Source organism: Nyctereutes procyonoides, unplaced genomic scaffold (assembly GCF_905146905.1).
Source record: "Nyctereutes procyonoides isolate TBG_1078 unplaced genomic scaffold, NYPRO_anot_genome, whole genome shotgun sequence".
NCBI lineage: Eukaryota > Metazoa > Chordata > Mammalia > Carnivora > Canidae > Nyctereutes > Nyctereutes procyonoides.
The window spans coordinates 4,223,518-4,235,578 of record NW_026575025.1 but is presented as its reverse complement, the minus strand read 5'-3'; the positions used below and the strand labels follow the sequence as shown (position 1 = coordinate 4,235,578).

Genomic DNA, 12,061 nt, shown 5'->3' with positions numbered 1-12,061 from the left:
CCGGCTGAGGCCCCTGGGTGTATCCAGCATAGTTGGGGTGGTCGGAAGCTGCTCTCAGGACTTCTTCCTTGCTTGACGGGTCATAAGGCCACTAGTGTGGCATTGTAGGGATTGTGGCAGTGGTCACACCTTCTTTCTCATGGAAAATGCCTGGAGCTCTGGGACTGGAAATTACTGTTTCCTAGCTGCACTGGATCATACCCGCCTGCCTTGTCCACAGGCCTCAAGGCTTTCATGTAAGAGAACTAGACTTCAGTCCATTCTTCATTTTAATCAGTGCTATCTTTCTGGCCAGCCCTCCTGGTCTCCTGATTTCACCTTCTCTAAATAGTGTGTATACAACCGCCTGGTTAATCTTCATATAGGATCCTCCTTCCCTCCCTCCTGCCACTACTAAGTGGTAATTGTGTGTCAGGCACCCCACCAGGGGCTGGGCATGCAGAAAAAGAAGTCAAGTCCCTTGTATCAGAGGAGCTCTCTGCTAACTTGGAAAATCAGTGAGTAGGCAATGGAGTATGTGAAGTCCTGTAATAGGGTGGTGTCCAGAGTGCCACGGTGCCAGTGGGGAGGTGGCACCATTGCTGGGAGGGGCCGGGACACTGCCTGAAATGGGTTGTCCTGAGAGGAAGGAAATACATACTTGTGGTAAAATCCAGCACAACAAAAACAGACACCTTTCTGTTGTGCTTGAGGGAGTTTCCTTCTGTCTTTCTTTTCCCTTGGATCCATCACTGGAGGTGACCTTCCAGAGTGCTTCTATCCATGTATGAACATACGTATGTAATTTTTAGATGAGATCACGTTACACATGGTGTTCAGTATTTTGCCTTTTTTACTGTAATAGGAATAGATCATGGACTTAATTTCCACTTCATTCTCCATAGGTGTCCTTTAGCTCTAAGGATGGCTTTAAGTATTCCATTGTTTTAAGTCTGTCTTACATAACAGATCTATTATTGATAGAAATTTAGATTGCTTTTATTTTTTTCCATTTCCAAATAGTAATACAAGATGTATTTTCATATATGTTTGCTAAAATATGGGAATATATTTATAGAATTCTAGCTGAAAAATATACACATTTTGAATGGTATTAATTTCAGCTGAGAAATAATATTTTGAATGTTGATAGACATTAGTAAATTACCCTTTCAAAAGACTATGCCTGCTTATAGTTCCACGAAAAATATTTTGGTTATTTGGCTCTCCATGCCTTCAGTAACCCTGAGTACTTGAATTTGTGCTGTTAGGTAAAAAATGGTCTTATAAGTGGGTTTTTCAGGTGGAAGGTTGATATTTCTGTCAGTTTCTCCTGGAGTACATGTACAAATCCTTTTCGTATTTTATTAGCCACAGTGAATTTTTAGATTGTTTTAGGCATTTATTCATTCAGTAGGTATATATTGAGTTCTCACTAACTTCTACTTTCTAAACAGTGTTCTTGGTACTTGAACTGTATTAGGGAACAAAGCAGAGAAGATCCATGCCTTTGAGAATTTAAATTGCAATGGGTCTTGCTATCTGGAAGCAAGATTTGTCTTTCAGTAGAATTTTTTTTAAAGACTTTATTTATTCATGAGAGAGACAGGGAGAGAGGCAGAGACACAGGCAGAGGGAGAAGTAGGCTCCCCATGGGGAGCCTGATGTGGACTCGATCCCAGGACCTGGGATCATGCCCTGAGCCAAAGGCAAACACTCAACCTCTAAGCCACCCAGGCATCCCTTTCTTCTTCTTCTTCTTCTTCTTCTTCTTCTTCTTCTTCTTCTTCTTTCTTCTTTCTTCTTTCTTCTTTCTTCTTTCTTCTTCTTCCTCCTCCTCCTCCTCCTCCTCCTCCTCCTCCTCCTTCTCCTCCTCCTTCTCCTCCTTCTCCTCCTCCTCCTCCTCCTCCTCCTCCTCCTTCTCCTCCTTCTCCTCCTCCTCCTCCTTCTCCTCCTCCTCCTCCTCCTCCTCCTCCTTCTTCTTCTTCTTCTCTTTTCCTTTTCTTTTTTTTTAAGATTTTATTTTATTTATTCATGAGAGACACACACACACAGAGACGAGAGAGAGAGAGAGAGAGAGAGAGAGAGAGGCAGAGACACACACAGAGAGAGAAGCAGGCTCCATGCAGGGAGCCTAACATGGGACTTGATCCCAGGTCTCCAGGATCACACGCCGGGCTGAAGGCGGCGCTAAACTGCTAAGCCACCAGGGTTGCCCCAGGCATCTCTTCCTAGTAGAATTTTGAAGTAGTTTTTATATCAGTCTTTCACAATTCCAGATTAAGTTTTTAAAAGATATTTTACCTTTCTTATACTCTATAAAGGAATGCTTTCTGATATTATAGTTTCTAACCAGTTATCATTGTATAAAGATACATTATTGGCTTTCAATATAAATTTTGTTAATACAGGGATCCCTGGGTGGCGCAGCGGTTTGGCGCCTGCCTTTGGCCCGGGGCGCGATCCCGGAGACCCGGGATCGAATCCCACGTCGGGCTCCCGGTGCATGGAGCCTGCTTCTCCCTCTGCCTGTGTCTCTGCCTCTCTCTCTCTCTGTGTGTGACTATCATAAAAAAAAAAAAAGTTTAAAAAAAATTTTTGTTAATACAAATTTATTATATTATTATTAATTATTATATATTAATAATACATATTATTTATTATAATACAAATACAAAATTTCAATATAAATTTTGTTAACTACTTTTTAAAAAAGGTTTTATTTATTTATTTGACAGAGAGAGTGCAAGAGAGCACAAGCAGGAGGCAAGGGCAGAGGGAGAGGGAGAAATAGGCCCCCCCGCTGAGCAGGGAACCTGATGTGGGACTTGATGCCAGGACCCCAGGATCATGACCTGAGCCCAAGGCAGATACTTAACCAATTGAGCCACCCAAGTGCTCCTTGTTAACTACTCTTACTGAATTCTACAGTTTCACTTTTTAAAATGTTGACTCTCTTGTGTTTTCTACCTATACAATCATATGTACCAATACTAAATTTCCCTCCTTTTTCTGGTACTTGAACCTTGTATTTTCTTTTATCTAAGTGCATTGGCTAGAACTTCAGAGAAAGGGGAGAATGGTGGTTCTATGCAGAAGGAACAGCAAATTCAGAGGTGCAGAGGGTCTGGGGAGCATGCAAGTTTAAGGAACTTCAGGAAGGTCAGTGGGGCAGGACTGAAGGAGGCTCATGAGGGAGGGGTAGAAGAGAAAGCCTGGAGAGGGCCCCAAACCCCAAACACCTCCAATGTCACAAAGGTGTTGGCGTTTTAGCTGTGAGTAATTTAAATTGGGACGGAGATTGCATTTTGGGATTTCGGGCTCTCCATGCCTTCAGTATGGAGAGTCAAACATCAGCATGGAAAATGGATCCCTTGCAGCAGGACAAGGGTAGGAGCAAGGCCCAGTTTCAGGAGCCCAGGTGAGAAGTATGGGGCAGATTTGAGGGAGGGCAGGCAGAAGTGATTGTGCTAACTGGCAAATGAGGGCAGTTAGGGGAGTGAGACATATGGGGCATTTTATCTAGGTAGGGAGTAGGTACATGGGGGTCATGAGTGAGGGTGATACTGGCGTCCAAACTCAGTCTGGCTCCAGCCTTTCTGGTTTCATTCCCTTCTCTTCTCTTTCAGGGAGTTCTAGATTCTGGCAATACAATGTTGTCCTTCCTATGTATGCTCCATGCTCTCCCTTTTCTGTTCCTTTGTGACTATTGGTCCTTTTGCCGAGATGCTCTTCTCCACTGTCACCTCTGATTGTCTACATTTTATCCAGGTTTCAGTGACCTGCTCATATACCCCTTTCTCCTTGAGGTTTTCTGGTTGCCTTAAACAGGAAGTAATCTTTTCCAATTTGTAACTCTTAGAGCGTGTTATAGGTGTTTCTTTCCTATCGCTTAACATGCATAGAAACAGTTTCCTATAGAGTTTAAACCCTTAAAGGAATTTCTGAGCTATCTTGGTATTTCTTGTAATACCCAGGACATTCTTTTTTTTTTTTTTTTTTTTTTTTTTTACCCAGGACATTCTAATTCAGACAGAAGGCTCTTGATGTATAAATGACAGAAGGAGGGTGGGATGGAGGGAGGGAAGGACAGGGGAAAGGAGGAACATTGGGATCCCAGGACATGAGCCATCCAGGACTCACCCACCTGCTAATATGATATCCACTGTTTCATTTGATGTAAACCCTGTTGGGAAGGTGGGGAAAGTGATAGATTCTTTTCCCATCTTAATAGTCATGATGAAACTCACAGTTATGACTTGTCTAAGGTCATATAGTTGGCAAGTTGTCTAAACAAGTGAGAACCTAGATCTTTTGATTATCTTGAATTGTTTATAGAATTTTGTAGGAGCCATTGAGCTTCCTCCTCTAGGCTGAGGCATTTCCACTATTCCAAGTATGTGGCATAAGTTTGGGACGAAGAATACTACTCCTGTTCCTCTGCAGGGGAATTCGTTTAGATGGGATGGTCATGACCCAGCCAGAAGGTGTGGAAAGGGTGGGACTTTATTCTGTACTTTATCTAAAGCTCTAAGAAAAGTCTAATAAGAATAGGTGGTTGGTATTTCCGTTCTCTGTGTTTCATAAGACTATGAGCCAGGGGAAAAACACTACCTTAAATTCTGTAGTTTTGAAATCGATGTGTTTTAATATAGGACAAAATGGTCAAAGTGCTGGACTGTCAATTTGAAAAAGAACGTAAGTATAAAAAGCTTAAATCTGGATATGCAACTGGAAAATACAGCTTCTGTTTTTATTTTAGCTTCTTAAATTGTTCTTTTCAGGCTAATTTAGTGCTCACCACATTTCTAGGAGCTCAGGTGCTGAGAGCCCTGATTTAAAGCAGTGGGTTGTACATTTCTGCATCTTCAATGAAGGCAACTGACAGGAGGTCTGAGTAGCACTGATTTATTTACAGTTAACTTTTCCCCTCCCCTTTGGAAATATTTAACCTACTCTAGATGTGATTACCGTGAGCCCAGCCTTCAGGGGAGTCTCCCCTCTAGATTCCATCAAATTTACAATATCAGACATCCCGAGGTGGGAGTAGGTGTGGATCTAGGTCGGTAAATCAAGGGTTGGTCTGATGTTTTCAAAGCAGTGCTGTCAGAGGCTCTAGCCAGCCACGCATTCAGCTTGCTCAGAGCAGAGAGGAAGGGGTGAGAGCAGAGAGTCCTATTTTGCCAGATACTGCTGCCTTAGTTTAATGTAAAAAAAGCCCCCAAACCAAAAAACCCCAAGTGTTTGTGTCACAGATGACATTTGCCTATTTTATCTCTAACTGGGTAGGAGGCAGGTTATGTTACCCACGTTGTGCTGCACTCTCAAAACTTGAAAAAGTTTGACAAAATAATTCTTGAGCATAACTTTAAAGTAGCAGACCTGTCTGATTTGGAGAGATTGGCCCTCTGTTTTGCTTCTTGTCCTTGGAAGGAATTTCTCAGCAAGTTAAGGTTCCTTATGTGTGGACAATGAGTTTGCTTTTACCGATTTGCTTTCTTAGCTCCTCATGGTTAGGCTGCCCGAATTTCACGTCTTTTAGGTCTCTCCATGCTTTCATTTTTCTCCCTTTTTTGCAAATGTCAGTAAAACTTTATCATCTCCCCAAGTACTCCACACCTGTATCACTTCTAATGTTAGTGTCATTTGTGGTCTTACCTGTGGCAGGTACATCCTTACATCTGGACCTAGCTGATGGAGGGGGGAGCTCCTCAGCTACCCTCTCTTGCCTTACCTCTGGTTCTCTGCCAAATGTGAGCATGTCTGGAGGACAGAGATGGAGGCAAGTGAGTTCAATGTGATATGGGGATGCATTCGACTGAGTTTTTGGTTTCTGACATGTGCCACCAAAACCGTATCCTCTTAGTGACAATTTTTAAAAAACAACATAATATGGCCCTAAAATTATGTTGGAGAGTGGAATGTATTCCCAGGTCATGTTTCTATGATGTGATTTGAAAGGTTGTACCCCCTTTTATCAATATGTCATAACCTTATATACCCAGTCCCGTTTGAGGGACACTTTGTATTTTTTTAAATTTGCTATCCTAAATAACACTAATCAAGAGACGTGATTAGTCACATTTTCCCCTTTTCTGCATTGACCATATTGGACCTAGAGTAGAAAGGAGAGATAGCAGGGATCCTAGGGCCTTTCACAGAAATTGATGAGGAAAATGGGGAAGTGGCTTAACATGGACTATTGTACCCAACATAAGAAAAAGGTTGAAAAACAAGAGTTTATTCCTGTGAAATCTAGCCAGAGGGGTGACTTAGCTGCGAGCAAGACCACAGATGAGGATTATATACTTATCTCGACTTCTAGGAGCCTCACATCCAAGTCTCAGTAAGGGATTGGTAGGGGGGAGTGTGCATCAGAGCACTTGATTAGCACTTTTCACCCAATGAGGAGTAGCAATCAGAACTGCAGGTAAAGGGCGTCCGAGCTTGCCGGTAGCTCCTGTAAGTTCTCAAGGAGATGAGTGCATACTTAGTACACACTAGAATCTCCTGGAAAGCTTGTTAAAGCACAGATTGCTGCCATTCCACCCCATGTCACAGACTGGGTAGGTCTGGGTGAGGTCCTGGAATTTACATTTCTAGCAAGTTCCCAGATGGTGTTAGTGCTGCTAGTCCAGGGACTGTACTTTGATGTGGGGTTGATTCACTGTGTGTGTCCTAACTCACCCACCGGAGAAGGCTCTCCCTCTCCTGCCCAGTTCCTCTTTAGGACCTCTTGGGCCTGGATCCAGAGCATCTAAGGAAGGCTCAGACTGCATCTGTCTTGGCCCCATGAAGTACTCAGGGCTGGCTGCACCGAGATGTCCAGACGGCAGCCCCCACTCACCAATGTTGTGGTTGTACAAGCAGCTGAAAATATCACTCAGCAGTAAACACTACCAAGCAATAAATCACTCTGCAGGCTGAAGAAGCGCCAGCTCACATGCGTGAAACAGAGCTCTGAGTCGAAGAGATACCATGTTAACAGTCTGTTTAACTCAGCTCCGTGCCCTTTAACTTCCAGGTTGTGGAATGTTTCTCTGGAATTTGAAAGCCTACCCTGCCCCCAGGAGGCCTGCTTGGCTTATTCTCCTCTTCTTCCTCCCACTGCCTAGATATGACTAAAGTATGTATGGAATTTGGAAATTTAAGCTTGAATTTTAAGCACATACGTGTAAGCTTTTTGAAGTCTTGTTTTTAGAGATATCACATTTGTAGGATCACAGTTATACAATGGCTCCAGTACACTACCATGAATTCCAAACCTTCCCTTGTTTGTGTAGACCTTGCCACCAAACTGTTCTGTAGAAACTGGCTAGAAAGTCTCAGGTCATGAGTAGCTAGGGAATAAAGAAAGCTAAGTTAGGGCTGTGGGTGGAGAGATGCAGGAAGATCCAAAGAGCTTGATATGGGGCCCCAAGCAAAGAACTTGGCTCACTTGGATGGTGAGTAGAAAATGGAAAAAACAAGAGGTCACAAGCCAGATCCGGATGGGGAGGGTGTGTAAGGAATAAAAGGATGAGCTTGGGGGTGTGGCCGAGATGATTGTGTCCATTAGATCTTTTGCGTGAACACCCTGTATCCTTCCTAATAGAGAGAGACTCATACACCTATGTCACACATGCCATGTATACATGGCCAATGTGGTGGTGGCGGTGGGTGAATTGGCACATGCTGGTTCCCTGGATACAGTCCTACCTCCATTGCTTTTATAGAGGCCAGTTTTATGGCTCTTGCTTTCATGAATCAAAACCTGACTACTTCCTTACATCATATAGCTGGTAGGAGGGCAGTGACTAGAATGGTTTTTTGGAGTTTTGTGGATGCTTGATCTGGCAGCAGATTAAATAAGAACATATTGAGTGTTTTGGCACAGTCATCCTTGGCACTTGCCCCAGCTATCACTTATTAGCACATATTCTCTTTCCCCTTTGGGGGGGACCATTTTAATTCTCCCTTGATGTGTGGTTAAATGATTCAATAGTAGAAGTTACTAGGAAAATATAGTTGCTAGGTATTAAAACATCAGTATAATGAATTTTGTTTTCATTTCTAATATCCTATGGTAGTTACATGCCTCCCAATTAATGAATATTTGAGTATAATTTTCTAATAAATGGGTTGTTGCAGTTGCAGAGTAGAAAAATTTCCCCATTGCTCCAACTAGGTTGATTCTTGATTTTTGCTTCTCTTTTTTATCTTAGTTGTATTTCTTAGTTTTACATTTTTAAAAGTTGTATAGCTTAACAGTGCTTCAAAATTCAAATGGTAAGATAAAACATATAACTAAAATTGAGGCATGTTCCCAAGGGGCAACTACTTTCAACTCTTACAGCTTTCCTCTGGGATTTATCTTCCTATCTTCCCATCAAATGCTTAGGGTACTATTTTTTTTTTTTAATTTCTCAGTCATAGACATTATCTTTTTACTTCCTTTGGGTCAGTACTTTGTCTCTTTTCTCTCCTCTTTCTTTACACATTTCCTTTCTCCCATCTTACCAGTGGGGCTGTATCACCATTTTTTATTGAAGCAGTATTTATTGGGTGTTTTTAGCTGAACAAAGTGGTAAACCATGATTATGTGTTTTTTTTCTTGTACAACTTTCTATTTTCCGGGGAGTTAATAACTGCTTTTTTCCCTCTTAGTTTTCCATGTTCTATCATTAACTGATTTTTACTCAGTTCTCCAACAAGAGTAAAATGGTCAAACCTAAGTAAATTATAGGATTTCCCTTCCTCTTCCTTTTCATTCTCTTTGTCTCTTTTTTTCCCCCCTCTCTTTACCTCCCTCCCTTTTCTCCTATAGCAATTCATCTTAAGCTCTGGTCTGGATTGATTGCTCCCTGGGTCTCCTATGCAGTGGTCATCCTAAATTTTCAGTTCACTATGATTCTGGGAACTCCCCCCTTTTTTCCCTCTCCTTTGTTGAATTCTTTGTTTCCAGGGTCTAACATCTTTCTCTTTTTTGTTTTATTTTTTCCAACAGCTTCTGGAGAAAGGGACCATTGGAAGATAAATTTTCATGTCTGAAAATGTATTTATTCTATTTTGCATTTGATTAATAACTGGACTACTAGTGTAAACTTCTGGTTGAAATGGGTTTTCTTTAGAATTTTGGAAGGATGGTTCCATTATTTTTGAAGTTTCCCATTTTAATTTTAGAAAGTGAGATGTCATTCTAATTTGTGTGACATTTTTATCTTCTTGGGAAATTCTGTGTTCTGAAATCTTATGATGTGCCTGGTATGAGTGGTTTATTTTGTTCAGTAGAAACTGATTTGGGCCCTCTTATGTTGGAGATTGAGGTCCAATGTGAGAAATTTTCATGTTTTAGATCTCTTTTTATTCCCATGTTTTCTTTTTTTTCTCTTTATGGAACTTCTGTTAACCTAAATGATGAATGTGTTAGATTGAGTCTTATTTTCCGTATCATTTCTGTTCTACTTATCATCTTTTTATTTCAGTTATCTTTTTTAGTTTCTTAGCTGTTTTCTCAATTTTACCTTCTAACCAGTCTTCTGATTTAAAAAATTTGTTTACTTTTAATTTCTAAGCTTTTTCTTGGTTTTATAAAAAAAAATATTAGAGAGAGAGAGAGAGAAAGAGAGAGAGTGACCAAGCAAGGGGTAGGGCAGAGGGAGAGGAGAGAGAGAATCCTCAAGTGGACTGACTCCCCCATTAGCAGGGAGCCTGACTCAGGGCTTGATCCCAGGACCCTGAGATTATGACTTGAGCTGAAATCAAGAGTTGGACACTTAACTGACTGAGCCACCCAAGTACCCCTTTTTCTTGATTTCTAATTAATCTTTTTTTATAGCTTCCTATTCTTGTTGTAAGGATATAGTACTTTCTCTCTTAAGATACTGTGATTTTCTTTTCTTTTTCTTTAGCTCCCTGTATTGTTTGTTTGCTTTGAATTCCCTTTTCAGTTCTTTATTTTCTTTCGTATTGGTAACTTTTTTCATATACTTGATGTTTTTCACAGTCTTCTCTTGTTTAAAAGTGAGACTCTGAAAGCTGGTTGGGAGTTCTCTGTAAGGCTTATCAACTGATGGGCTTTACTTAGGCTAAGAGAATGGAGACCCAATCATTTGCCCAGATGTCAGTATTCATGGGTTATTTGTATTGGATCGGTTCATTGATGCAGAGAATAATCTTTCTGCCTTCAGGAGTGGGGGAGGATGGATAGTGTCTGGGTTGCAAACATTTGGGGAGCTGAGTGGAGCGGGGAAGGAGACAGGTTCTCATTTTTAATTTTATAGATGATTACTTAATCCGTCATATTCAGCGTGGTGCCTCACCCTCCCTTCAGTGCCTCGGGTCTCTGACTGTGGAGTCTCTCTCATTCATTTTCTCCAGAGGATAAACTTCCCTTTTCCTGCTAAGGCGGCAGGGGGTGAAGGGAGGACTGGGAGAGGATTGTTGGCCTGCCTGTGCCTGTTAGTTTAAGGGATCTGGGAACCAATGTTCCTTATTTCTGTTTTCAGAGTCCCTTCTTCCTAGATACCTAGTACTTACAATTTTTTAAAAAAGATTTTATTTATTTATTTATTTGAGAGAAAAAGTGTGTGGGAGGGGGGAGGAGCATAGGGAGAGGGACAAGCAGACTCCATAGTAAGTGTAGAGTCTGATATGGGGCTGTATCCCAGGACCCTGAGATCATGACCTGAGCTGTAGTCAGACACTTACCTGACTTAAGCCACCTGGGTGCTCCCTAGGATCTCTAATTTATGAGATCCTCTAATTTCTTCTAGTCATCCTTGGAAAGTTTAGCTTTTTTTTTTTTTTTTTTTGGTTTGTTTGGTGGTTTATATTACTCTATCTGCTGTTTGTTTAAACAGCCCTAAAATTCTCTAAATTTTAAATTTTGACATAATTTCAAACTTAAAGTTCCAAAAATAATAGTTTCTGTACCTGCTATACCATATTTGTCAAATGTTAATATTTTACATATTCTCTCTATTCTTTTCTCTTTCTGTATATATGTGTATGTACACATTTTTATTTATGTATTTTTTCCTGAGCCATTTGAAAGTTGTAGTTATGACACACATTTACTCCCAAATGCTTCTCTCTTTTTTTTTTTAAATTTTTTTTATTTATTTATGATAGTCACACAGAGAGAGAGAGAGGCAGAGACACAGGCAGAGGGAGAAGCAGGCTCCATGCACCGGGAGCCCGATGTGGGACTCGATCCCGGGTCTCCAGGATCGCGCCCTGGGCCAAAGGCAGGCACCAAACCACTGCGCCACCCAGGGATCCCCCAAATGCTTCTCATAAAGAATCACAGTACAGTTATCAAAGTCATCGGAAATAAACATTGATGTAATATTATTATTTAATCTACAGACCTTATTTAGATTTTGTCAATTATCCTAAAGTCCCTTATAGCAAAAGAAAATTCCAGACCATATATTACTTTAGTTGTCATGCTTCCTTACTCTAGAACAGTTTCTCAAAGTCTTCCTTTGCCTTGCATGACATTGATGCTTTTTAAGAGAAAGTGTTAGTTATTTTGTGATTTGGATTTGCTGGATACTTTTGTATCAATTTATGCATTCAATTTGAAGTTGTCAAAATTCAAATTATGAATTTTTGACTAGAATATCACAAAAATAATATGTTCTCAATGCATCACATTGGAGGACTCATAATGTCAATTTGCCCCGTGACTAGTGATGGTAACTTCAATCACAGATTTTGGCTGGATTTTTCCAGTGTAAAGTTACTGTTTTTGTTTTTAATGAGTCTTGTGGGGAAATGCTTTGAGACCATGTAAATACCCTGCTGCTTCTCAAACTTTGCCCAGTTGGTTGTAGTATCCACTGATGATTTCTTGCCTGAATCAGTTATTGTAGTGGTTGCTAAATGGTGATTCTGTAATTCCCATTCTCTATCTGCTTTTGAGAGTGATTATTTTGTCTTTGACCTGAGCTCTCATGTCTTTAATCAGTTTTGGAAAACTCTCCGTTGTTTACTCTTTGAATATTATCTGTCATTTTTACAGATTATTATTTTTCCTTTTCCTGTTAAATACATGTCAGACCTCCTTCATCCTGTTGTTATGTCTTTCAGGTTTTTT

General features: G+C 40.7%; 1 protein-coding gene across 3 annotated transcripts in view; it reads left to right on the top strand.

The window, feature by feature from the left end:
- The window catches only part of EXT2 (exostosin glycosyltransferase 2), a 143,048-nt gene that overhangs the window by 70,607 nt on the left and 60,380 nt on the right, over positions 1-12,061 (top strand). The window lies entirely within an intron of this gene.